Source organism: Ambystoma mexicanum, chromosome 1p (genome assembly GCF_040938575.1).
Source record: "Ambystoma mexicanum isolate Mex_15411 chromosome 1p, UKY_AmexF1_1, whole genome shotgun sequence".
Lineage (NCBI taxonomy): Eukaryota > Metazoa > Chordata > Amphibia > Caudata > Ambystomatidae > Ambystoma > Ambystoma mexicanum.
The window spans coordinates 1,249,319,862-1,249,344,134 of record NC_090921.1 but is presented as its reverse complement, the minus strand read 5'-3'; the positions used below and the strand labels follow the sequence as shown (position 1 = coordinate 1,249,344,134).

General features: G+C 46.6%; 1 pseudogene; it reads left to right on the top strand.

Annotated features, from left to right (window-relative positions):
- LOC138452628 (leucine-rich repeat-containing protein 4B pseudogene) overlaps positions 1-24,273 on the top strand; it is an 889,435-nt pseudogene that overhangs the window by 175,305 nt on the left and 689,857 nt on the right.

Sequence of the window (24,273 nt, the reverse complement as noted above, 5' to 3'; positions counted from 1 at the left end):
TATTTCGATTGGGTAATAATAATATAAGTACATATGGTCTATGTTAAGCGCTTTGGATGAAATCGCTGTATAAACAAGTTATTATTATAACAAGTTGTTATCTACGCCATGGACCGTTGATGGCATCACAAAGATTACACCTAGGGTTCACATGACTGCATTTCAACATAACAAAGAGTTAACTGTAGTGAAACAACTAGAGAGTTGGTCAGTCCAAATTAAGACCCTGCTATGTTTTGTTAGTCGCCATTTGTGAGAGGGCTGTGCCATCTGAGGTCTTCAAACTTGGACAGGAACTTATATCTGTGTTCAGGCATCCAGAAATATTACCTGTGCAGTAAATCGATGTATTTTCTCAACTAATATGGCATTTTCAGAAACAGTTATTAGGTGTGCCAGGGAGTCGACTGTGGCTCGAGCTATTAAGGACAAAGTAACAGACACACATATAAGAACTGTCGGCTGGACATTGCAAGATTAACAAAGTGCAATTGAATTATTTGTGGTTAGGTTTGTGTAAAGTTTGTTTCTGCACTGGTGTGTTTTTGCATAGTATCTGACTTATATACGTGAAGTTGAAAAGCTTCACAAGCAGCAAAGCTTTTTTGAGAGCACCATTCATTTAGCAAACGAGTTTCCCGGCCCCGTTAGCATCGTGGCTACACCGTGTCGGCGAACTCCATCACTGGTTTACCGTTCATTTAACAGAAAACAAAGCCCACTACAAATCACACGTTGCAAAGGCAAACATAAAAGTGCACAACCCTTTTATGGTTGTGTAATTCTAGTCCACTGTCCATTTCTCCAAAAGAAGGTTGAAGTTCACCAACACGCTCATAATTCGATCTAATAAATATGATTAGTAAATACGTGTGTTTTGTGATGAAGTGCTGCGAGGATCCCAACGCAGACCAAAGTGTACATCCAGATATTTCCAGCCAAGAGGATGCAATCAATTTTCACGCAGCGTCATTAAAGAAAGTGAAAGGAGTGTACTGTCTATCCTGTGCTGGCTGCAGTGCATGGAATCCTCGTCTCTATCGTCCTCTTGACCTGGAAGTAAATGTTTATGAGAACTCTTTTTTAGCAATGTTTTTCTGGACTATTTAGTTGCGTCCTCTTTCTTGATTCAGAGGGATAATACGTTGGCAGAATGTATTCTTTATCACAGTGGTTTGTGCAGGGGAAAAATGCAGGGCCTAACTCACACAAGTGTTTTATAATGGCAAAACCTCATTGGAAAACGCTCTGTGAAAAAGGGCAACACGGCCTTAGGAATGGTATTTTACAGGCATTGTATATGTGTACTTCAATACTCGAAAATCCCCAAAACCACTCACTTGTCTCGGGAGGATAGCTCAGGGGCAACGTGTTCACCTTGGAAGCAAGACGACACAGAGCACCACAGGTTTGATCCCCAGGTCCGCGCTTAGAAACCTCTGGGTATTAAGCTTGTTATAAATAACCTATCATATCATATCACATCAATGTGTGGGCCTTTAACGGCTCCTGCAAAAACACAGACACGGTGACACCAAGGATCCACTAAATGAACATGAGTAGAAACATGTTCAACAACAGATTAGACTCCACAGTCTGGCGTCTTAGCTGTGATTTCACATAGAACACCTTCTACGAGCAGACCAGGAGCGGGGCACATGCACACCACAGAACCATCACCCTGACTCTTATAAGAAGACTCAGGGGAATTAACTCAATGGGCCTCATTACGAGTCTGGCGGTAACCTGCCGGTTTTTCCGGCTCGGTTATCGCTGGACTCGTCTTACCATTCCGCCTCCGTGATTCCCGGAATTACCGGAGCATGTCCCGGGAATTCCGGAGGTGGAATTCGGTAAATCCCCATTCCCATTGAGTCACATAGGACTCAATGGGAATGGGGACCATGGAAACACTGGCACCATCTTGTGATGGTGCTGGTGTTTCCGCGTCCGCCTGCAGGTGGGAGGTGTTCAACCCGCCAGGTCAGACCTGGCGAGAACGCCAACTCCCACCTGCAGGACTCAAGATCGGGTGGTCCGGAAATAACAGTTGCAGTGGTTTTACCGCCACTGTTATTTCCGGACCGCCCGACACGCAATGAGGCCTAATGTGTGAAATATGTTTCATTTTAGACATCTGTTTGAACATTCTTTCTTACGCTTCTTTCCATGTGTGAATGTTAATGATTAAACACACCTCACGGTGCTCTCCTTATTGCTTAATGAGTTGAACAAGATCACACAGCCAGGCTTTGCTGGCGGCCACTCACACTATGCAATCAAAGTGCTATTCGTGCCTGCACTGTGATCACAAAACCGCCCCTAGGAATTGTAAAAACGACTGAGCTGTGCACCAGGGAAAGAATCCATCCTTTTAACTTAGGGGGTATTTTGTACTTATGCTTCAATTTCAAAGATTTTAAAGAGCGCACCCTCAAAAGCCATTTTATCTCTGCTCTAAACGGCCTTTCAGCTGGACACACTGAACACTGCTAATTCTATGGCAAGGCAATGCTAGCTGGCCGGAGGGGGTGGACCCAGGATGGTATGCCTAATTGGCTAGACTAACAAGCATTATAACCAATGGCCATGGAAGCTGGGCAGCAAAATTCCCCTTTGCCTAGAACAGCAAAGGTCCGAGCATCGACCCTGCTTCTGGATGTTGATTTCCCTTCCCTTCACTTGACCCTAGGGATTGCTCTAACTTGGAGCATAGGAGAATAAGCCCGATTGAATTCCTCCTGGACGCCACTATCCATTGAATCTGGTGTTCAGTGCCTTTGCACCTAGTGTTCGTCTGTTTTTGGTCGACAGTGGTCCCCACATGTTTGCACGATAAATTCCTTGCTTGTTTTTGCCAAAATGATGTACTAGGAAAGTGGTTGAGGACCAGCTGCAGGCACCATTGCCACTTTCCCAGTCCCTCTGCATTGTCCACAAGGCTTTCTGGGATTGCAATACCTTCAACTCTCTCTACTGAAATATCTTCCTACTCGAGCTCTTCGCTACTCCACCTCCCAACTCCTTGAGGGTCAGTCGCTTTTCCAAACAATCAGTTGAGAGCAGATCTCTTCCTTCGGCTGGTGCCTCCCTCTGGAATAGCTTCCCTGCCTCTCTGAAACTTGAGAAAAACCATCTCTGGTTCCGGAAGCACCTCAACACCTTCCTCTTTGCTTCTGCCTTCTCCTTTCCGCTCCCCTGCTGATCTGAAGTCTGATACATGCACTGGTCACCTGGCAACCCTTTGAATTCGGGCCCAGGTCCCTGCCTGTCCAGCTGCATAACCACACTGCCTCTTGGCACCCCCTTCACTTGTGATCTGTATCTGCAACCCTACAGTCCCCTCTCCTGCACTTATTTGATACTTTTTGTCTGCACTTCTAACACTTGCACTTGCCACCTGTTGGCTGCACTACTTGTTTCCTGATTCCTTGTCCTGCACTTGTCCATCTTCCCACCCCCCATCCCCTGGCACTTCTCCCCTCCCCGCTCCCCGCTCCCCCGTACTTGCACGATCTGAATTTCACTAGGCCTAGTAAAATTGTTGTTTTTTGTCCTCCCTCTATTTCCCCTCACTTGCCTTGTCGCGCCTTGCCATATCATATCATATCCAGTGGTGGCTGGTGAGTTTGAAACCTGGTGGGGCGTACATTTCCACGGGGCAATTTTTGAGCATGCACGTGCAGCGCGCAAGCCTTCACCACTCAAAGTGTGGAATTATTTGAAACATGGCCTCCAAAATGTGCAATTTACTGTCCAAAAAAACCACCGAAATATGACAAAAAGCATTAGGTTTTACATACTAATGGTGGTAAATTATTGTTATGTGTGCAAGTGTGATGGTGTATTTTACAGCAGCTTGTATTGAGAATAGCTGGTACTATGGTGTAAAGAGAAAGTGAGCGACTGGTCTGAGAAAGGGCAACATAGGCTCAGAGCAGTATTAAAATGGTTTCAGATGTGAGTTAGGGAGTTAACTGCTTGTAACATTGAAGCTGCACCAGAATAGTCTCATTAGTAATAAATAATAATAATAACAATGGGTAGAGAACTTAGATGCCCCCACACAAGTGAGTTTGCCCTGTCCCCAAAGTCCCTGAAGTTACCCTCCCTACATTTGAAGGATTAGCCCCTCCACCCCACCGAAATGTGTTGCCTTATTTATAAAACAAAAACATAACAGAACAACTTAAATGTTATGGTTATTTACCCACCCATTGACTGCCTGTGGCCATGGTAATCCCTATGGCCATTCCCACCCAGTTGCTGTCCATCCCCGCCCAAAACACCTCCTCATGGGAACTCTTGCAGCTCACTTTAATCAAGCCTCAACATAATATAATAATACATTTCTTATATAGCGCTACACACCCATAGGTCTCAGAGCGCTGAAATAACAGAAGACATTATTATCCCACAGAGTGGTACTCAATTATCGACCTCAGAAGGATGAAAGGCTAATGATTCAATGAATGACCCTGCCAGGAATCACTCCCTCCATTATGTGTTTCTGCCCTCCGTAAATTCCACCCCTTATACTCTAGAGATTCATTCCCTACCTCCTTTATCATTCTCGCTGCAGGTTCTGCGGTGGGGAGGCTGGATGATCACACATGTATAATATTTTGAGGTCACATCACAATGGGACATGGGGAAGGTACCCTCTGAGTTCCCCTGTCTCACTCTGCTAGCCCCATATGAGTAAATCTGTCACAGCATGTCGCTCAAAATGCAGGTGAGCTTACGATATAAACGTACTGACAAAAAATGCCCATGTTTACTCCACATAGGCACAAGAGGTATACAGAAAAAGATGGATAGATAGTACGATAGATACACAGAGATGGATACACTGAGATGGATACACTGAGATGGATAGATAGGCTGAGAAAGATAGATGACCCACAATGGGAGTAACATGGCCACTGGACTGACCAGATGCCCAGTGGCCTAGCCCGGCGTTTAGCCAGGCCCAATGGCTACGCTGCGTGTCCAGGCCTATGGCCACCCTCGGGCAAAGTGGCCACTTTGGTGACATGCTGGGGCTTGGGCGAGAATGTCCAATGGACATGGGCACTGTCTTACCTGCATGTTCTGGTATTTATTGCAAACTCTGCCCCTCATGACGGTGCACCGAAACGATGTAAACGCCCAAAGCAAAGTAAAAAGTTTTCAACCGAAAATACAGCGCACACTGACAATTCATGGCAATGCATAACCTGCAAAAATGCCCACCATATAAGCCAAGCCCCAATTGCAATTTTAGAAAGTCCTCCTTATAAGTATAGAGTTTGCATGAAACATTAATTCTATAACGTGTTGGATACAACACAAACCTTTCACAAATTCCGTTCCCGGACCACAGGAATGACATCTTCCATAATAAATGCATTTAAAAGCACATATCACATGGCACGGTTCCAATTCAGTGTGGTCTCTTGCCACTGAACTAAAAGATGCACTTATTTGACAGTGTACAACAAGAGGCACTCAATGGAACTTTGAAATGTGGGCAAAATATTCATGTAGATTGGCCCACGTACTTGTGATGAACTAGACACTGCTAACTTTACCAGCATTCAATATTGCCACTGGATACTTTTAGGGAGAACAGACGAGAAGCCATTTAAATTAAATAAATAGATAATACATGCTTTTTCAGAGTGTGCGAGTGTGCAAGAAATACCCACGGCAGGCCCCCTGCCATTCCCGTGCACTACAGGGACGAACAATAAAACCCATGAGCCATCTTTAAAGCAAGGCCAAATTACCGGAGCCATGGTCACCAGGCCTGAAGTCAGATGCACTCCACGGAGCACTATCAGGGCCCAGGCTTGCCCCACGTGCCCCAAGGTGTGCTGGAGAGTACAGTACACGGCCTGCTGCTCCCTGTGCGTGCGCGCTGCTGGGCTGCTGCTGATGAACAACAGCTCACATTCTTTTTCACTATGATGTTCCTATTTTAGTAGGAACAGGAGGCACAGGTATGCAGTGTGAGGCAACTTTTTTTTAGGAAAACATTTCTTTCAAAAAACAACTATACTTAACTTTCAACTGCCACTCTACAGTCTACACCCCCCTTACTGCCTCCCGAAAACAACCAGGGTGAATTCAGAAATGAAATGTAGAGGGCCTTGTGGCAGGGTCAGTAACTCCGAGTTACTGACCCAGTCACGAGGCCCTCTAATTCGTTTAATGCTAGTGCAGCAGCCGGCAGCCCACAATCCTCCCCCTAGAGCCTGTAGCTACTGAGGCAGCGGCGGACCGAGTCGGAACTAGAGGGCAAACTTGGTCTAGTCTTTCTGTCTGGTGGGCAGGGCAGCGCAGCACAAACATCAACAACACGTTGAAATCACGACGGCAGAGAGAGAGAAGCATGGGTGGTTCATGTACCCCTGAGTCGTCATCACCCCACCCCGACTCTCAAGTGATTGGCTGCCTCCTGCAGATAGAGTAATGTCATTGGCTGCTTGCCAGCCATTGGCAAATAGCCAATGACATTACTGTATCTATGCAGGGAGGGAGGGAGACTCCCTCCCTCCCTGCAGATTACAGATCTTTGGTGTGCTGTTTGCGCACATAGTGATGCTGGCGGGGCCACCCCTCAAGCGCCCCGCCAGCCTCCTACTTAAAAGCGTTACGAAAAGTGCGTGGAGGTACGAGCTCCACATACTTTACTACGGGCAAGAGCAATGTAAAACGGGACGCACCCCGTTGCTGCAGCGAGCCCATGAATCGGAACTCTATTCATGGGCTGGCCCGGCTGCGACAATAGAAGGTTGTCTCCACAGCGCCCCCGCACTGGTACAGATTCAGAAGAACTTCAAAATCTTCTGAATCTGTTTAAAACACTGAGTCACTGGTGGGGGTCCTGGTGGGTGGGGCGGTGCCCAGCGGCCCTATGATAGCAGCCGCCACTGATCATATCGTCTGTAGTCTGTCCCCAGCATGGCGCCAAAATGGTCCATCCCCATGTCCTGGGTGATACCCTCTGGATAGTCATCGAAGGGACAATGGCCATTCTTGTACTAGACATATCCAAAACAATTGAAGAGTCTGTCCCCGTTTGCCCTCGACATGCTTCTCCTAAGACACCTGAGTGAGTGTTCATGGTTCCTGCTGTCGCCTATGATACTTAATATCTATAGGCATCCTCTTATTTTCCACATCGCTCCCAGTTGTCGCTGCTATATCCCTAACACACAGCTATATCTCTGTTTCTAAGGCAGTGACGACTGTCAGTTTTGCATCAAAGGTGGCCATCCTCCAAAAGAGACTGAATAAGAGATATACTTGGTAGCACCAGGCATTATTCAAAAATAATTTTTTTTTTAAAAAATCTACATATTTTATAGTTCATCAACAAACTGGAATTTCAAACAGATTCTAGGAAAATAAACATGAAACGTACACACATATTCTGACAAATGGAAAACATTATTGATATCTATCTAAGCTTTACAACCTTTATGCTGCACTTTTTCCAAGGTCAGCATCAGACTCGCCCCCATGCTCCTACAATTCAGAAAATAACTCAAGTTCCACCTCTTCAAGGAATCTCACATACTCAACCCCGTAGGCCTTCACCTCGCCCCTGCGCCACTTGTCTAGCTAGACGCTGCTGCCCCTCTTCTCAGTGCCACCTGGTACAGCTGTACCCCCTCCTCTTTGCCCTTCTGTATCCTACCCCCGCTGTATATCTGTCCTGTTACCTCTGAAAAGTGCTCCATCATGCATCTGTACTGTTGTATAACTCTGTAAAGCGCTCTGTTGCTCCTCGAAGCTAGATCCACGCTCAATAAAAACCATAATAATATTTATAACAATAATACAGTGTTTTTGTAATTAACCTCTTTTGTAACCTCTGTCTTTAAATGTTTTCAGTGTTCCTTGACTTTGTCGCTCAAAATACTCTACTGAACTACCCATCTGCTTTGCTCTCAGAAACTGTCCTTTGGGGATGATCCTGATAATGTTCTGGGGGAGGAGGGGCAACATTCCCCTCTCGAATCAAATTCCAGGTTCTGCTCTCCTGATACGTTGATGATGTCACGGTCTATAACCTGAAATCCAGACATACAGTGATGCTGTCCATTGCTCACATTTAACACATTTAACCAATTCAAGGTGACAACCTTTCTCCATTAGGAAAACCTTGTCATTAAATTCAAGGCAAAGTCGTGTGTTTTCACTGTAACTCACTACCCCAGACGTTTTTCGGTGTAGCGCAATACCCAAGAGGCCAACATAAAGTTTATCCTTCTCAGCACTCCATGGCAATTTTGCATACAATGGAGCACATTTTTCTTTCGTCCCGGTGGCTTGCAGATGAAGTAGTTGCGCTTCACTGCCGCTTACCCTGTGAATTTTGATTATGTCCCAAACATGGAATTAAGTCTATCCCCTTGAGGGACAGTGGTCAGGCTTATCCTTGTAGACAGAAGGTGATCTAGTCTGTACACCTGAAACAAAACAATGGTCCAATCCGGTCCATGCACTCAACACCACATGACCAGGTAATCAGTGCAATAGGAAGACCAGGTGTGGAGATCAAAAACCTCCTCATACTGTTTGTGCGGTCCCTGAAATATTAGGTCCTGCTAGTGTTCATGAATAGCATAGTGTAGGAGCTGGGTGTGGATTGTACTGGTGGCCAATTGCGCATGAAGATTTATTTATTTTATTGTTTATTTATAACAGGCTTAATACCAGCGAGGGATTGAGATTCCAACCTGTGTTGCACCGCATTGTCTTGCTTCCAAGCGAACACCTTGCCCCTGAGTTATCCTTCCTATCCTGTTGCAGACTGCAAAGCCAGTGACATGAAGTTGGAGATCATAACTTCAGCACTCCCCAGGACAGGTGGCTGTGACGTTTAGGCTCTTTTGTGTCACCATACAGAGCTGTGTTTATGGGAGGGCAAAAGTGGCACTTGCCCAGGGCCCTCACGTTGGAGGGGACACCACAAGGCTGACTGATCTAAAGAAGTAAGATTACTTTGTTAACCAGACTTAAATAGCACACATTATGTACATGCACCAGATAGAGGTTGCTATAAAAACGAACATGTCATCCTTATAGTGAATATGTAGAAATTGGTTTGTTCAAATGGGGAGTTGTAAAACCTAGGCAGTCACCTCCAACAATGAGTATAAACTGTTTGTCCAAGAGATGAATTTGGAACCAAAGCATTCATGCTTGTATCCTGGCTTTGCCAGCAGACAATACAGTGATCCTGGTCAATCATCTAATATCTCGTATATTAATGTACTGTCTTCTGTGAAGTTTGCTTCCTCGCATGCTGGTGGCATCGTTTAGCCCATTACTTGATCTTTATTCTTATGTGGGCCATTTGAGTGGAAGGGGTGGTAGACTGAAGGGAGCGGACCAGATGATGAAGGACTTGGGCAAGCATATTTTAAAGTCTGCTTATTTGACGCAAAAAGCACTTTGCATTTTTGTAAAAGTCAAAGGTTTTTCTGCACGTTTAAAAATGACAATTTCACAAGCTTGTGTTTTGGAAGTATGTAAAGCTTTAAAATGCAAAAGGCAAACCAAGGTTAAATCTGTTAAATCACACTCATTGGTATGCTGGTACTTAAGTACGTCTCTTGATGATGGAGAGAATGAAGCTAGAATCATTCTGTGTTACACGCTTCTAAAATATTTTGTTTTTAAAAATGTTCATGTTTGGTAATGTTACTGGTGTACTTTCCAAGTCAATTTTATAAAATGAGATTATTTTAGTTCTTGGTAAGAACTGGAAAAGAAAGTGTTCAAATGCAGAAATTGCAGAGTTGGCACAAATCCCAGATTTACCCCTTAACCAATGTGTGTAATTGTCAGCCCTTTAGAGAGATTTCCTTCTCAGGGTATGATCCTCAAAACAGCTTCACTCGTGGTTTCACTGACTATAGTGTTGCTTCCACTATAATAGTGAGCATTGATATATTGCACACCACAGGCACTTTATTCTTTTAAGCTCCAATGAAAGCACTAGTTTAAAACCATGTCCCACTTCTAATCCCAGTCTGTCTGAATACAGACACCTTCCTTGTTAGCTTCTAATCTGCATCCACTATCCATGCTATGGTATGTGTAGCTTTCTCCTTCATTCCAATTGGTCTCCTCTATCCACGATTGAGCATGTTTGCGTTTGTGAGGCAGCAAATGTGAGTTCTCTGTTTATTCTGGGTTACATGTACCTTTCACATACAGTCCTGCATTAATACTACAGGCTGCATACCTTCTTGGATTCTATTGTTAAAAAGTAGTCTCCTGTATCTATGCCTATTTGAAGGAAGCCCTGATAGATAAAGCCAATTTGAGGAACCTACGATATACTAACACCAATCAACTTAAAATCCCTAGATGCACTCTGACTCAGACCTCCAAATATGCTTTTAATATGGCAGCCCCCAGGGCCTGGAATGTCATCCCTCCTGACATTAGAGCACTGAGCTCTACAGCTCTTTTCAAGAAAAAACTTAAGACCTTGTTATTTTGATAGTTTTACTAACTTCTTTCTATACTGGTTGGGTTCGCTCGCTATACTTGTTCAGATTGTTTGCTTGTTTGTTGCGCCCTTAAGCCTCCGGGTACCCAGGTGCACGTTACCAATACATTAAAGTAAAGAACAGAAGTAACCTCTTTGTAGAATGCTAATGATACCCTTCAAATGGTACTTCTTTATCATTCTTATTAGAGCAAGAATGAAGAGGTTAAGGGGACATAAAAGGAGTAAACATCCTTATTTTTAATGCTTTGAGGCAGCATATCAACCTATGGGTTGTGAATGCGGCAGGGTTGGGCAAGGCAGATATTTTTGTTCATTAATTCCTTTGGTTTTGTGTAGGGCTCCCCCAAAGATGGCCGTGCTCAGGGCACGGGCAAGTGCTTAAGATGGCCCTGTCACCATACATTGGTTGGACCCCAAGGTGACAGACGAAAACGTTTCTGAAAGCAAAACGCCAATCTCTGAAGGAGAAGCTAGGGAGATTGAAACCCAGATAATAACTTGGAATGACTTCAAAGCTTGACAGTCCCAGTCAGCAGTAACAGGCCTGCATTATCAGCTAAACTTGCAGGGTTGTCTAACTCCAGGCCTTGAGGGCTGGACCTCATTAATATTCATGAGAAGAAATGTGCATACATTCAGAATCAGTGTATGCAAATTCATCTCATGTTTGCGTTCTGTGAGGCAGCAAATGTGAGTTCTCTGTTTATTCTGGGTTGCATGTACCTTTTACATACAGTCCTGCATTAATACTACAGGCTGCATACCTTCTTGGATTCTATTAATAAAAAGTAGTCTCCTGTATCTATTAATGAGAGGTATCCTGAAAATCCGGCATGGATCCGGCCCTCAAGACCTGGAATTGGACAACCCTGAGTTAAAGTGTTCTACATTAGAATTCTCCATTGAGACATATAGACACTCTTGCTTTTGTTTTTTAATTTTTTGCGCGGAGTTGGCAGGAGAGTTGAGTAGCTGCAGTCTCTGGCAGTCTGTGGGCAGGTCGGGCAGACCTCCAACCATGGAACTGAAACCCCCGTCGAACCAGGAGGAAGTTCGGCGATGGATGCGGAGTGCCAGCGTTTCCCACAACAGATCAGAGCCAAACAGGGGCCCCTCGACCCGAGCGACCTCAGGCTCTCATGGATGCCCTCCTCCGATTCTGTCCCTTACCAAATATCCTAAGAGTGTCACTAGCACAGCCACAGCTAGCGCGCGTTCACCAGCAGCAATATCGATCGTCTATGCGGGGGCCTCAGCCCCCTTTCTCCAGTTTTCATCTGGTCAGGCTGACTCGGACATGGATGCTTTTACCAACTCAGATACCCCGACGGAGAGCAAAGCTACACCGAGCCGTCCCTCAACCCCAGCAGTGAACGTGTTATCACAGCCGGAGCAACTCGTGGCGGTTCAAACTCCCGGCTCGTCCCCAGTGCAGGCTGCCAAAGGGCGGACTGCGAGGGACTCGCCTGCCGGTTCGAGTTATCCCGCTGGGTCTGCTCACGGGCTGCTTCAAGTGCACGACTTGCTATCCACGACCCGACCTCCACTCACCGTTTCTCCACTGTCGACAGCGGGTGCTCGTCGTCCGCTGTCCGATGCCGCAGAGGTCCCGGTCAGAGTCCTGGGCTCGGACTTCACCTCTGTGCTTGTGTTGCCGGAAGGAGCGGAGATGCAAGGTTCTTCATCGGAGCAAAGGCAGTCTGAGGCTTTAATCCACGCCTCCGAAGACGCCTCCCCGCCTCCAAGTGAAGGCGGAGCCAAGCGGCTCCCAGAAGAAAATAAGCTGACAACGTCGGAAGGGCGAAAGCCTTGGGCTCCGCTCTCGGAGTCTTGTGTGCAAATAGACGACTCTGTTGAAGAATTGGACATTACGGAGTCCTCCATTTCGCTTTCTGTGACTCCCCCACCAAAGAAAAAAAACTATAAATCAAGATCTGGACCTAAGGCATCTCACTCAGCAGCATCAAAAAAAACAAAAACTACCCAACACAATGGCCATAACAAAAAAAAAAAAACATCTGCTCTGAAGACTCTGTCTAAAACAGTGATATGCAATTCCCTGAAGGAATACTTTGTGAGCCAAGGGAAAAGAAAATATGACGTCCTAAAAGAACTAACGGACGCAGAGATACTAGAAGTTACATTTGAGCACCCAACTGGTCCAAATCAAAGCCTGCCTACTTTAACAGAATTCAGAGATCTCAACAAAGAAAAATGCCCTTTTAGTCTTCCGTGTTCAGGTGCTGGAAATCTGACGCTTTTGCGCCTGATGACCCCACCAGCTCCCGAAAACTTACCATCTCCTACTAACTCTCGGATTACATTAACTGTAAAGACCTGGGGCACGCCTCTCCTAACCTCCCTATAAAGAACCCCTTGCCATTACCAACTCCTACACTGCCGTTGCTGCCGCAATCTATCTCACCTAACATGGGACAAACCGAGAGGGCGAGGGCGCTTCAATCACAAGCAGAAATCCCCTCCGCGTCCTTAATCCATGGAATCACAGTGGGAAACCAGACCAGTTCCCCTTTAAGCCTCTCACCACAACAAGTGAATTTATCTCCAATCACTAAGGACTCAAGAAGGAGGGAAAAGAAAAAGAGTGGGGAGCAAAACCCCTCCCCCTTGACACCGCCCCTAGCGACACCAAGAAGAAAAAGTAAACCAGGTGAGCGACAGCAAGATGAAACTCAGAAAGATTCACCTCCTAAACGACTAGATATAGCAACCCTAATGTCTGCAATTACCATCGCTCTTGCCCTGTTTGGCAAACTATATGAGGCAATAAGTGACTCACTCAAAGACCAAACAACCTTGCTTGCAATGACTCATACGAAATTTATCTACCTGGAAGGGTATATTGCAGCAAAAGAAAAATTGGACTCCGAACTATTCAACAAAATTCTGCTCACGTCCACTAGATCGACCCTATCACCAAAGCAGTCAAGCCAGAGAACCATTGAGATTAAAGATTCCACAGATCAAGGGTCCAAACAGAAACCGCCTTTCGATTTGGCCAACAGTTGACACCCAACCAACGAGTGGCGGATAAAAAGTTGCTTTTCGTCAATTCCCCTGATCTTCAGACCAAACAAAAAAAGACCCTTTCTCTCCTGGCTCTCCCGGTCCGAACTGACCTACCTCTGATGGAAAATGGCTTACGGGGGTCCACTACCCCCCTCTTACAATCAAAAGGGCAACCCTTCAAGCAACTTGAAACCGAGAACCAGAGGAAGACCTTGGACGGTGTACCAACGGCTTCAAAGAGGGTGGAGACAGTAAAGACGTCTCTACAGACCGACAAAACCACAGAGCACTGTGAACGTAAGGATTCAAAACGCCAGTTCCTCCAAACGGGCCCCTCAGTCAGGCCTAAAATGAAAGAACCTAAGGAAAATGAACTTTTCAGACCAGTACCATCCAGTGTTCCTCAAGAAGAAAACTTCAACCTGGTAAATCCAAGAAAGTCCCCAATCACAGCAGAGGACTTTATGAGAGACGAAAACCTCATGAACTTAATCATCCACTTATCCCCGACGAGCGTTGTCCAACCACAGAACTGGCACTTTGGCAAGCAAACAACGCCAAATTAAAGTAACAAGCTCTTCTCTCCTCTCCCGAAAAAACACAGATGACAGAGTGTCCCACGCAAGGAGGAGGCCCAAGCCGACAACCCGAGACACCCGAGAGGCCCGCAAGCAACGACAAACCTTCCCTCAACATCAAAAAATCGACAAAAAGAAACGGAACCAAAGGATTACGAGTACCAAAAGCAAAGAAGCAGAAGAAGTCTGGACAGCCCAAGAAGACGCATTATCCCGAAAAAGCAAAGAAGTCCTAACAGACTGAAATTCTCCTCTAATATCCACAGGCCTCAGCAAAACTTGACTCTGTCTATTATTTTCAAGATAGAACAGATTCCACAAAACTCAGAAGCAATAACTTTGAACAGAGGCACCGTCTTAAAAATTCTGAAACTCACCAAAAACTTCAAACATTTGACAACAGGAGACTTAACACTGGTGGAACCTTACCACAAAGGACACAGGGCTAAGGCTTTTCTTCACGTTAAAGCTCACACGGTGAGGAGGGACTCAAGAGACGACATCAGTAACCTCCGCAAACGTCGGTACACCATCACAGAATGGTCAAGTTCAGCAGAAAAAGAATCCAATCACGCGTTGAACTCGCGGTCCACTCAAAATCAACATGGAATGGAAACAAACTGGAGCACCCACGATCATGTTGAACCTACAAGCCACCGGGCGGCCTCCTCCCACGACTTCGGCAAAGAGGACACAGGTTCAAAAAGAAGAGCAACACAACACTCCTCAGAAGGGAAAGAGAAGAAAGGAACCCAAGCCCAGTTCCACATCGATTACCTAAAACATCAAACAATGACACAAATGTAAACTTAAATGAAGAGACGCGCGAGAGGTCATCGCCAGAATCCTCAAATATTTCGTCATCATTCGCTCCTATCAAACAACTGCTAGCGTGGCTGCCCAAAACGCCAAAGTCCTCAACGAAAAAATAGCAATCAACATCAGTGAGCCTGCCAAACAGAGAAACGGTCCACTTTCAACTTCAGCAGCCTCACAACACACAATGACTCAAGACCGCTCTGGAATCACAATGATGTCGTGGAACACAAGAGGATTCAGCCACGTTACAAGACCAGGTGAAGTCAACCTTGCGGAATACGATATTATAACGCTGCAAGAAACATGGCTCCTAGACAAACCAGGAATCGATGGCTTCTCAGTGATGTTTTCGCCTGCCAGCAAAGGCTGACTGGGACGCCCATCTTCCGGTCTTTTGGTTGGAGTAGGTCTGTCAATTAAGAAACGACTAGCCGCTACTCAAAACCACCTAGCAGTGCTAGTGGAATGGGCTCCCTCTTCTGAATCAAAGACCGAGAATCCCAAAAACAGAAAAAAAACAAAAGCAGAACCAAAGCTGGCCATAATCACTACGTATTGGAACCCACAGTCTATCACCGACGAGAAATTTCTTAAAATCATCGAAACAGAGATTGATGGAATTCTAGCAGCTCAAGAAGAAGCGCAAATCATAATAAGTGGTGACTTAAACGCGATGTGCCCAAAAAAGGGACAAAAAACCATCCACCAGAGAGAGAAATTAAGGCCGAGTCTCGAGGGGAGAAATGGCAAACCCTAATGAACACCAGGAACCTTCATAACATCGAGGAGGCCCTCCTCCCAGCAAACCTCATCCCGACTTGGGAAAGAGGCGCGCAAAAGGGAACTATCGACTACATCTTTACATCTGAGGGCATGTTAGCCCGGATTGCCTCATTCGAAATCCTGCTGACCTCCTCCAGCGACCATAAGATTCTGAAAGCCAGCTGGCTGTCGGAGTACAGCACAAGAGCATTCCTGTCGGAAGCCCCAGAACCTACAGCTCAAGGAAACCGACTCAGACTTACGACTGAAAGGATCAGAGAACTGATGAGAAACTACGAAAGACAACAGTACAGGTAAACTGGGCCCTTAATCCATCTAGCAGATTACCAACCTCTGCTAATTCCATATTACTCAAAAACACAAAAAAGCAGGGTTTTCAGTCAACCATTTGCACGAGTACAACGTGGAGTTGGTAATCAAAAGGCGAGAACTGCGGAAATTGAAGAGACAAGCGACAAATTTAAAAACAACCGACGCAGTGAAAATCTACTTGGAAGAGCAAAAAAGCTACAAGTCCTGGCTAAGATTCCACAGATCAGCGTTATACCAACAAGATGCCGAAGAAATGCTGAGGAAATTGGCAGACAAAAACTCGGGAGCCTTTTGGCAATTGATAAAAAAGAACGACAACCCTACGTCCTCCTCAATGTGTCGCAGAGGAAGTGTCATGAACCCTCTTGGTTGGCGATGGATGCCGCTGTTACGGCTTCGCCGCCATTAACACGGCCACCACGTTCCTTTCACGTTTCTCTGTCTACGGTCTAGTGTTTTCTCCTCTGTTCCTCATCCAGCCTATTTTACTTCCTGCTTCCCATGATTCCTTGCGTTGCAACCGTCTCCTTTCGTTTTCTCGGTGAGACGCTTCCAGTGCTTTTCCCTCGCTTGCTCCTGTTTCCCCTGCTGGGGAGTTCTCTCCCTTCATTCCTCCTCCTTCCCCCGTCTCCCTGGCGGTTCCTCCTCTCCACCTATTTCCCCTCTACTTCTGCGTTCTTACGCTTACCGGCTACTTGCCAGCGTACCTTCCTCCCTGGTCATTTCCTCTCCTGAAGAACCTTCGTGTTGTTTACCCAGGGATTCCGAGGCTATAGAATTCCGCTTTCCATCCAGCGACGACTACATCTCCCATCGCAACCCAAGACTACAACTCAGGGGTTTTTTCCGCCTTTGGGCTTTTTCCCCATACCCGCCTGCATACGGGAGTGGAGCCAAGGTGGTAACCTATACAGAGTTCCACCACGGCTTCCTTCCGTGTCAGAGCACTCACAACGAAGAGTAAAAAGGATTACCTTGCCCACAGACACGGCGTCGGAGCCCCAGACCCTGAAGACTCAGGTGAGGAGAGTGGTGCCTCGGGTGGGAAAGTGAAGCATTTGGACAATACCCCTACGGTGACTGCAAGTCATTCTCCAAATCGTGACAGTTTGCAACGCCAAAAAATACTCATGGCTACTCCAGAACAGCTGCAGGATCAAATCCAAGAACTATGGAAAGCCGTACAGTCCCTTTCTCAAGAGCTTCAGACTGTTAAGGCGGAAGATGTGGTATTAAAACAGTTGGTTCTGGGCAAAGAACCTTCCCCTCCCCCAGAATTGCCACCTATGGCCCTATCTTCGGGGAAGTTCGACGGTTCACCCAAGAAACTTAAAGAGTTCCTGGAAGCTGCCACCATATACTTCACTTTCCGCCCTCGTACGTTTTCTTCGGATCAGGCTAAGGTGGGCTTCCTCATTTCGAACATGGTGGGCAATGCCCTAGCGTGGGCTACACCTCTTGTGACCGGAGAGAATCCGGTTCTACAGAACTACGGGAGTTTTAAGATTCTTCTCAGGGAATCCTTCGAAAGACATGAACTCACCTACACTGCTTGTGAGGATCTCCTGGATGTCAAACAGGGAGCCTCAGACCTCCTTACGTACATAACTAGATTTAAGACACTGGCGGCAGAGGCCAGTTGGCCTGAACAGGCACAATTTGCCATTTTTCGCAGAGGTCTCAAAGAGGAGATAAAGGACGAACTGGCCAGGTCTCCCCGGCCTGCCTCTTTCTCGGACCTTTTATCCTCAGTCCTACAGATTGAACATCGTCTCCAGGAGAGACGCAATGAAAGAAGACGCTACAGAGAAAATCCCTTTACCACAGGGACATCATCCAACCCTCTTCCTCCATCTTCTAAACAGAGTGAAGAACCTATGCAGATTGGAACCACCCGAGCACCACTCACCATGGAAGAAAGAAGAAGACGAAGAGAAAGAGGGCTTTGCGCCTACTGTGGGTCTGACAAACATCTACTCAAAGACTGTTCCGAACTACCTTCACGGCGTTCGGGAAACGAATCACCCCGGTTTTAACAGGGACAGAAAACCGGTGGTTATCCAAAACTTCCAGTCCCTACGTTTCTTTGGCCGTATCCACTAAGAAGACACCGGAAGATTCCAGGCTTATGGTTATCAATATCAGTGTGATGATCCAAGACCAGTTCGTAGAGACTTTGGCACTCTTGGACTGTGGAGCAGCTGGTAACTTCGTTGATACCTTGTGGGTTGACAAGGTGGGTCTCAAAAGGCTAGCCAGGCTCGAAGACCAGAAGGTGGAAGGTGTCGATGGAACCCCCTTGTCTTCGGGACCCATAACACAGACGACTGAGGAGCTAGAAGTTCGAATTTTCCAGCATGTGGAGAAACTTCAATTTGACATCATTAGAGCTGCCCATTTTCCAGTTATTTTGGGAATCACTTGGCTCCGGAGACATAACCCACAAATCGATTGGGTATCCAATTTGCTACGTTTCGAGTCTGAGTTTTGCAAGAAGCATTGTATTCCCCAACAATCTTATCTTCAACTACAGGTCACCCCTGTCTCTAGTCAGGAATCCCCAACTATCCATAATATGGCACATCTTGGTGAGGCTTTCAGAGAGGTTTTCACGGAAGTCAAGCCAGCACCCTTACCACCCCATCGTCCTGAGGACTGCTCTATAGATCTTGAGCCCAATGCACTGGTTCCGTTCGGTCGAATGTTTTCCTTGTCCAGATCCGAGAAGGAGGTCTTGCGAACTTACCTGGATGTGAACCTACACAATGGCCTCATTCAACCTTCAAAATCTCCGGCCGGTGCTCCTTTTTTCTTCATCTCCAAGAGGGATTCCAAAGAATTACGACCGTGCATTGATTACAGAGGTCTCAACAAGGTCACTGTCAGAGACCGCTACCCTATGCCACTTATCACGGACATTCTTGAGGCAGTTCAAGGTGCACACATTTTCACTAAGCTGGATCTTCGCAATGCATACCATTTATTGCGCATTGCCAAGGGGGATGAATGGAAGACGGCTTTTCGAACACCCTTCGGATTGTTTGAATACAGAGTCATGCCCTTTGGACTAGTTAACGCCCCCGCAGTTTTCCAAAGATTTATGGACCGCTTGTTTTCAGATCTCTTATTTGTTTCAGTGATCATCTACCTGGATGATATTCTTGTATTTTCCGTCAACAAAGAAGAACACGAAGAGCATGTTCGGACAGTGCTTTCTCGTCTTAAGGAGAACCGTTTGCTAGCCAAACCGGAGAAATGTCAGTTCGGGGTCTCTAGCATTCCCTATTTGGGGTTTGTTTTGTCTGACCGGGGTATCTCCATGGACCCTCGCAAGGTGTCTGCCATTATAGAATGGTCTTCTCCCACCTCAGTCAAAGAGGTTCAGAGATTCTTGGGTTTAACCAACTTTTACAGAAGATTCATTCCCCGGTTCTCCGAAATGGTGCTACCCATAACCGCACTTCTCAAGAAATCATCTGGAACCTTTGTGTGGTCATCGACGGCAGAGTCTAGTTTCAGACATCTAAAAACTTTGTTTTGCTCAGCACCCATATTGCTCCAGGCCGATCAAACTAAACAGTTTATCGTGGAAACCGATGCCTCTTCCGCGGCCGTGGGTGCTGCCTTACTCCAGGAGTTCGACGGTATAGAACATCCAGTCGCCTACCTCTCTCGCACTCTGACCATCAGTCAACTTCACTATACTGTCCTAGAAAAGGAGCTACTAGCTATGAAATTGGCCTGTGAAGAATGGCGACATCTGTTATTGGGGGCCAGTATTCCCTTCATCATTCGCACGGATCATAAGAATCTCAAGGTCCTGCAGTCCCTCGAGTGTGCAAATTCTCGCCAGGCACGATGGGCTTATTATTTTTCCCAATACGATTTCACCATTACCTATTTACCAGGCTCGCAGAACGTCCTAGCCGACGCCTTGTCGCGCAAGGAGTCGGTTACTGGTTCGGCCCACCACTCAATCGAACCCATGTTTCCATCTACTCGCATAGTGGCACCTCTTCACACCTTTCTACAGGAGCTCAAAGAGGCTTCGGACGCTGAACCCTATTGTAAAGACAAAGACTTGGCGTCTCAGTTCCATACCAAGGATGGTCTCTGGTTTTACAAGAACCGACTCTATATACCTTCAGGACATCTCCGCAAGAGGATTCTCTACTGGTGCCATGACAGCCGAGTTGCAGGACATCGAGGCCAGGCAAACACCATTGACCTCGTACAACGCTCGTTTTTCTGGCCCAATCTTCGACGAGAAGTCCAGTCATACATCAAAGCATGCCCAGTCTGCGCTATGGCAAAGAATCCAACAGGCAAACCGTTAGGTCTCCTTACTCAGCCTGACATACCACAAAGGCCATGGGGGAACTTGTCTACGGACTTCATTGTGGATTTACCCTTATCAGAGTCCTGTTCTTGCATCATGGTAACCATAGATTCATTCACCAAGATGGCCCATTTCTCTCCACTAGAGGGCTTACCTACGGCCAATCACATGGCCGAGGTTTTTGCCAGAGATATATTCCGCCTTCATGGCTTGCCCGATAAGATTACTTCGGACCGGGGCAGCCAATATATATCCAAATTCTGGAAGGCCTTATGTTTCCGATTAGGCATAGACCGTGCTCTTTCATCTGGCTATCATCCCCAGACCAATGGTCAGACAGAAAGACTCAATTCCACTCTGGAACAATATCTCAGATGCTACATAAACAAACTCCAAGATAATTGGGTACAACTCCTCCCCACTGCAGAATTCACCTATAACAACTCTAAACACTCTGCCACAGGTATCTCTCCTTTTTACTGCAACTACGGTCTTCATCCCAAGTCCATCTGGCCCATTGTTTCTCACGCCAGTAACTCTCCTGCTGCCGAAGCGGCTTTGTCGGAAATTTCTGAGGCTCACCGGACGGCCAGAGACAGTCTAGCGAGGAGCCTTAGGACCTACAAAACCCTTGCTGATCGACATCGCCAAACGGACCCCTCTTGGACTAAAGGGACGAAGGTCTGGCTTTCGACCAGATATCTACCAAGGTGGATCCGGTCCTCCAAGTTGTCACCTCGGTTCCTGGGTCCGTTTCCCATCCTAGAAAGAATCAACCCGGTGGCTTACAAGGTTCAACTACCCTCCTACCTTCGCCGGGTGCACCCGGTGTTTCATACTTCCCTTCTCAAAGAGTCACATACTGAACCACGTTTCAGGTCTACACCCTTGCAAGACATTTCACCCAGAGACTCCCAGGAGGAGTATGAAGTTTCAAAGATCCGTGACTCCCGCTACTACCGGGGACGTTTACAATATCTCATTTCCTGGAGAGGTTATCCCAGGTCTGAAGATTCTTGGGAACCCGTGCATTTTGTCAAAGCGCCCCGCCTAGTAGCTAGGTTTCATCGGTGCCATCCTGGTAAGCCGGGCGGGGTGGGCAGTAAGAGGGGGCATACTGTCATGAACCCTCTTGGTTGGCGATGGATGCCGCTGTTACGGCTTCGCCGCCATTAACACGGCCACCACGTTCCTTTCACGTTTCTCTGTCTACGGTCTAGTGTTTTCTCCTCTGTTCCTCATCCAGCCTATTTTACTTCCTGCTTCCCATGATTCCTTGCGTTGCAACCGTCTCCTTTCGTTTTCTCGGTGAGACGCTTCCAGTGCTTTTCCCTCGCTTGCTCCTGTTTCCCCTGCTGGGGAGTTCTCTCCCTTCATTCCTCCTCCTTCCCCCGTCTCCCTGGCGGTTCCTCCTCTCCACCTATTTCCCCTCTACTTCTGCGTTCTTACGCTTACCGGCTACTTGCCAGCGTACCTTCCTCCCTGGTCATTTCCTCTCCTGAAGAACCTTCGTGTTGTTTACCCAGGGATTCCGAGGCTATAGAATTCCGCTTTCCATCCAGCGACGACTACATCTCCCATCGCAACCCAAGACTACAACTCAGGGTTTTTTTCCGCCTTTGGGCTTTTTCCCCATACCCGCCTGCATACGGGAGTGGAGCCAAGGTGGTAACCTATACAGAGTTCCACCACGGCTTCCTTCCGTGTCAGAGCACTCACAACGAAGAGTAAAAAGGATTACCTTGCCCACAGACACGGCGTCGGAGCCCCAGACCCTGAAGACTCAGGTGAGGAGAGTGGTGCCTCGGGTGGGAAAGTGAAGCATTTGGACAATACCCCTACGGTGACTGCAAGTCATTCTCCAAATCGTGACAGGAAGCCTGGACAACTCACTTCTCTTCTATTTTCAAGCTCCCCAAGGCGAATTCTCTTACTACAGACACGCATTCGGATCATACCGTTTGGGAGGACTTCTCCGACACTGAAGACATCCTGTCAGCTATAAAAAGGCTAAAATCGTCAAGAGCTCCGGGTCCCGACGGAATTACCAACATCGACTTAAAAAACCATCCGCTAGAATGGGCCTCCTTCATCAGTCAAGTCTTTAAGAACTGTACCATGTCCAGATCAATTCCAGTTTCATGGTCCACCTCAGTGGTCGCCCCCATATACAAGAAAGGAGACAGGTCGGCTCCTGTAAATTACCGCCCAATAGCTTTGCTGGATACCATCGGAAAGATCTATGGTTTGTTTCTACAAAGGAGTTTCCAAACTTGGGCTAAATCAGCTGAATGCAATGACCCTTTCCAAGCTGGCTTCATGAAAAACTGTGGAACTCAAGTGAACATCCTGATCCTCAGTATCCTGAAGAGCAAACTCAAGGAAGGGTCTGGGAAGATCTTCTTAGCCTTCATAGACCTTACCCAGGCTTTCGACCTAGTCGATAGAGAGATGCTATGGTCCAAACTGTCCTCTTGGAACTGCCCGACTGCAATACTAGAACCCATCAAAGCTCTCCACACAGGAGCCTCCATGAGAGTTAAACTGAACCATCAAGGCTTACTCTCTGAACTTATACCAACATTCCGAGGGGTCAAGCAGGGATGCCCTTTGGCCCCGGCCCTGTTCATCTCTTTTCTATGGGACTACAAAGAAAGTGCAAATCAAATAAGATCTTTTCCACCAAAAATTGGCCAAACACCACTAGCTCGACTCCTTTATGCTGATGACATTATCCTCCTTGACCAGACAGATGTAGGTCTCCAAAGACAACTGGATATTCTGGCCTCCTACATATCAGCAAATAATCCGGAGATAAACAAGGAAAAAACGAAAATCTTGATAATGGAAAAACCACCTGGAAAGAAGTAAAAAAAAAACGAGTTGGCTCATCAAACACTTTACATACCTCGGTGTGATGATTGATAGCACCAAATCAGAAGCTGCAATGCAGAAACACATGTGGGAAAAAATACGAAAGCTAACAACCCAGGCTCGGATCATCGACAGGAAGTATGGAAGATTTTCTTTGTTACTGGTCCTGAAATTCTATAAAGGAAAAGTGGTCCCCTGCCTGGTTTACAGAGGAGAAGCCCTGCCCACTAACCCAATGAAAATTTGGGAAAAATTGGAGGGGTACTTCTGGTGGAAAGTGCTCCAATTTCCGAACTCGACATCGATCGCAGGCATCAGACGAGAAGTGGGCCTCCGATCCCTGAAAGCAGCAAAAGAGGCAGGAGAAATGTCACTCTTCAGGAAAATACTTATGCCGGAATCTCCTCCGCTATACAATCTGATAAACACAGAAATGAACAACGACAGCTGCAAGATGCTGACCACTTGGGCAACCAAACAAAGAACTAGCCTGGACAACATCGCATGCACAGAAGCGACACTGATCCAAAACCCAACCAAAGTAAAAAAGAAAATGGACCAAGAAGACTGGATTGAAACTCAAACAATTGCGGAAAAAAACAAACTTCTAAAACACCTGTCTTCCCAACCGAAAAAATTGGACGCAACATCAGAAATAATCAAAAGATTTCCCGATAGAGCTCTACGCTCAACCCTTCTTAGGGCAAGGCTAAACTTACTGCCAACTAACGAAGTCCGGGCTATAAGGGGCCTCTCTTCTACAAACCACTGTCGTCTGTGTAAAACTCAATCAGAAAAGGAGTCAGTAAAACATCTCCTTTTAAACTGCCCAAAGACCATCAAATGGAGAAGAGCATTTCTCGGCCCCCTACTGGAACCGTTTTCCCATTTCGACAAAGAAGTGTGGTGGTCCCGTTTAATGAGTGGCTCAAGGACTTCATGGTCCCTAGCAATGGCAAAAATATTAAAAGCCGCCTTGGACGAATGCGAAAAAAAGGAGATAGAACTTCTAACAGCAA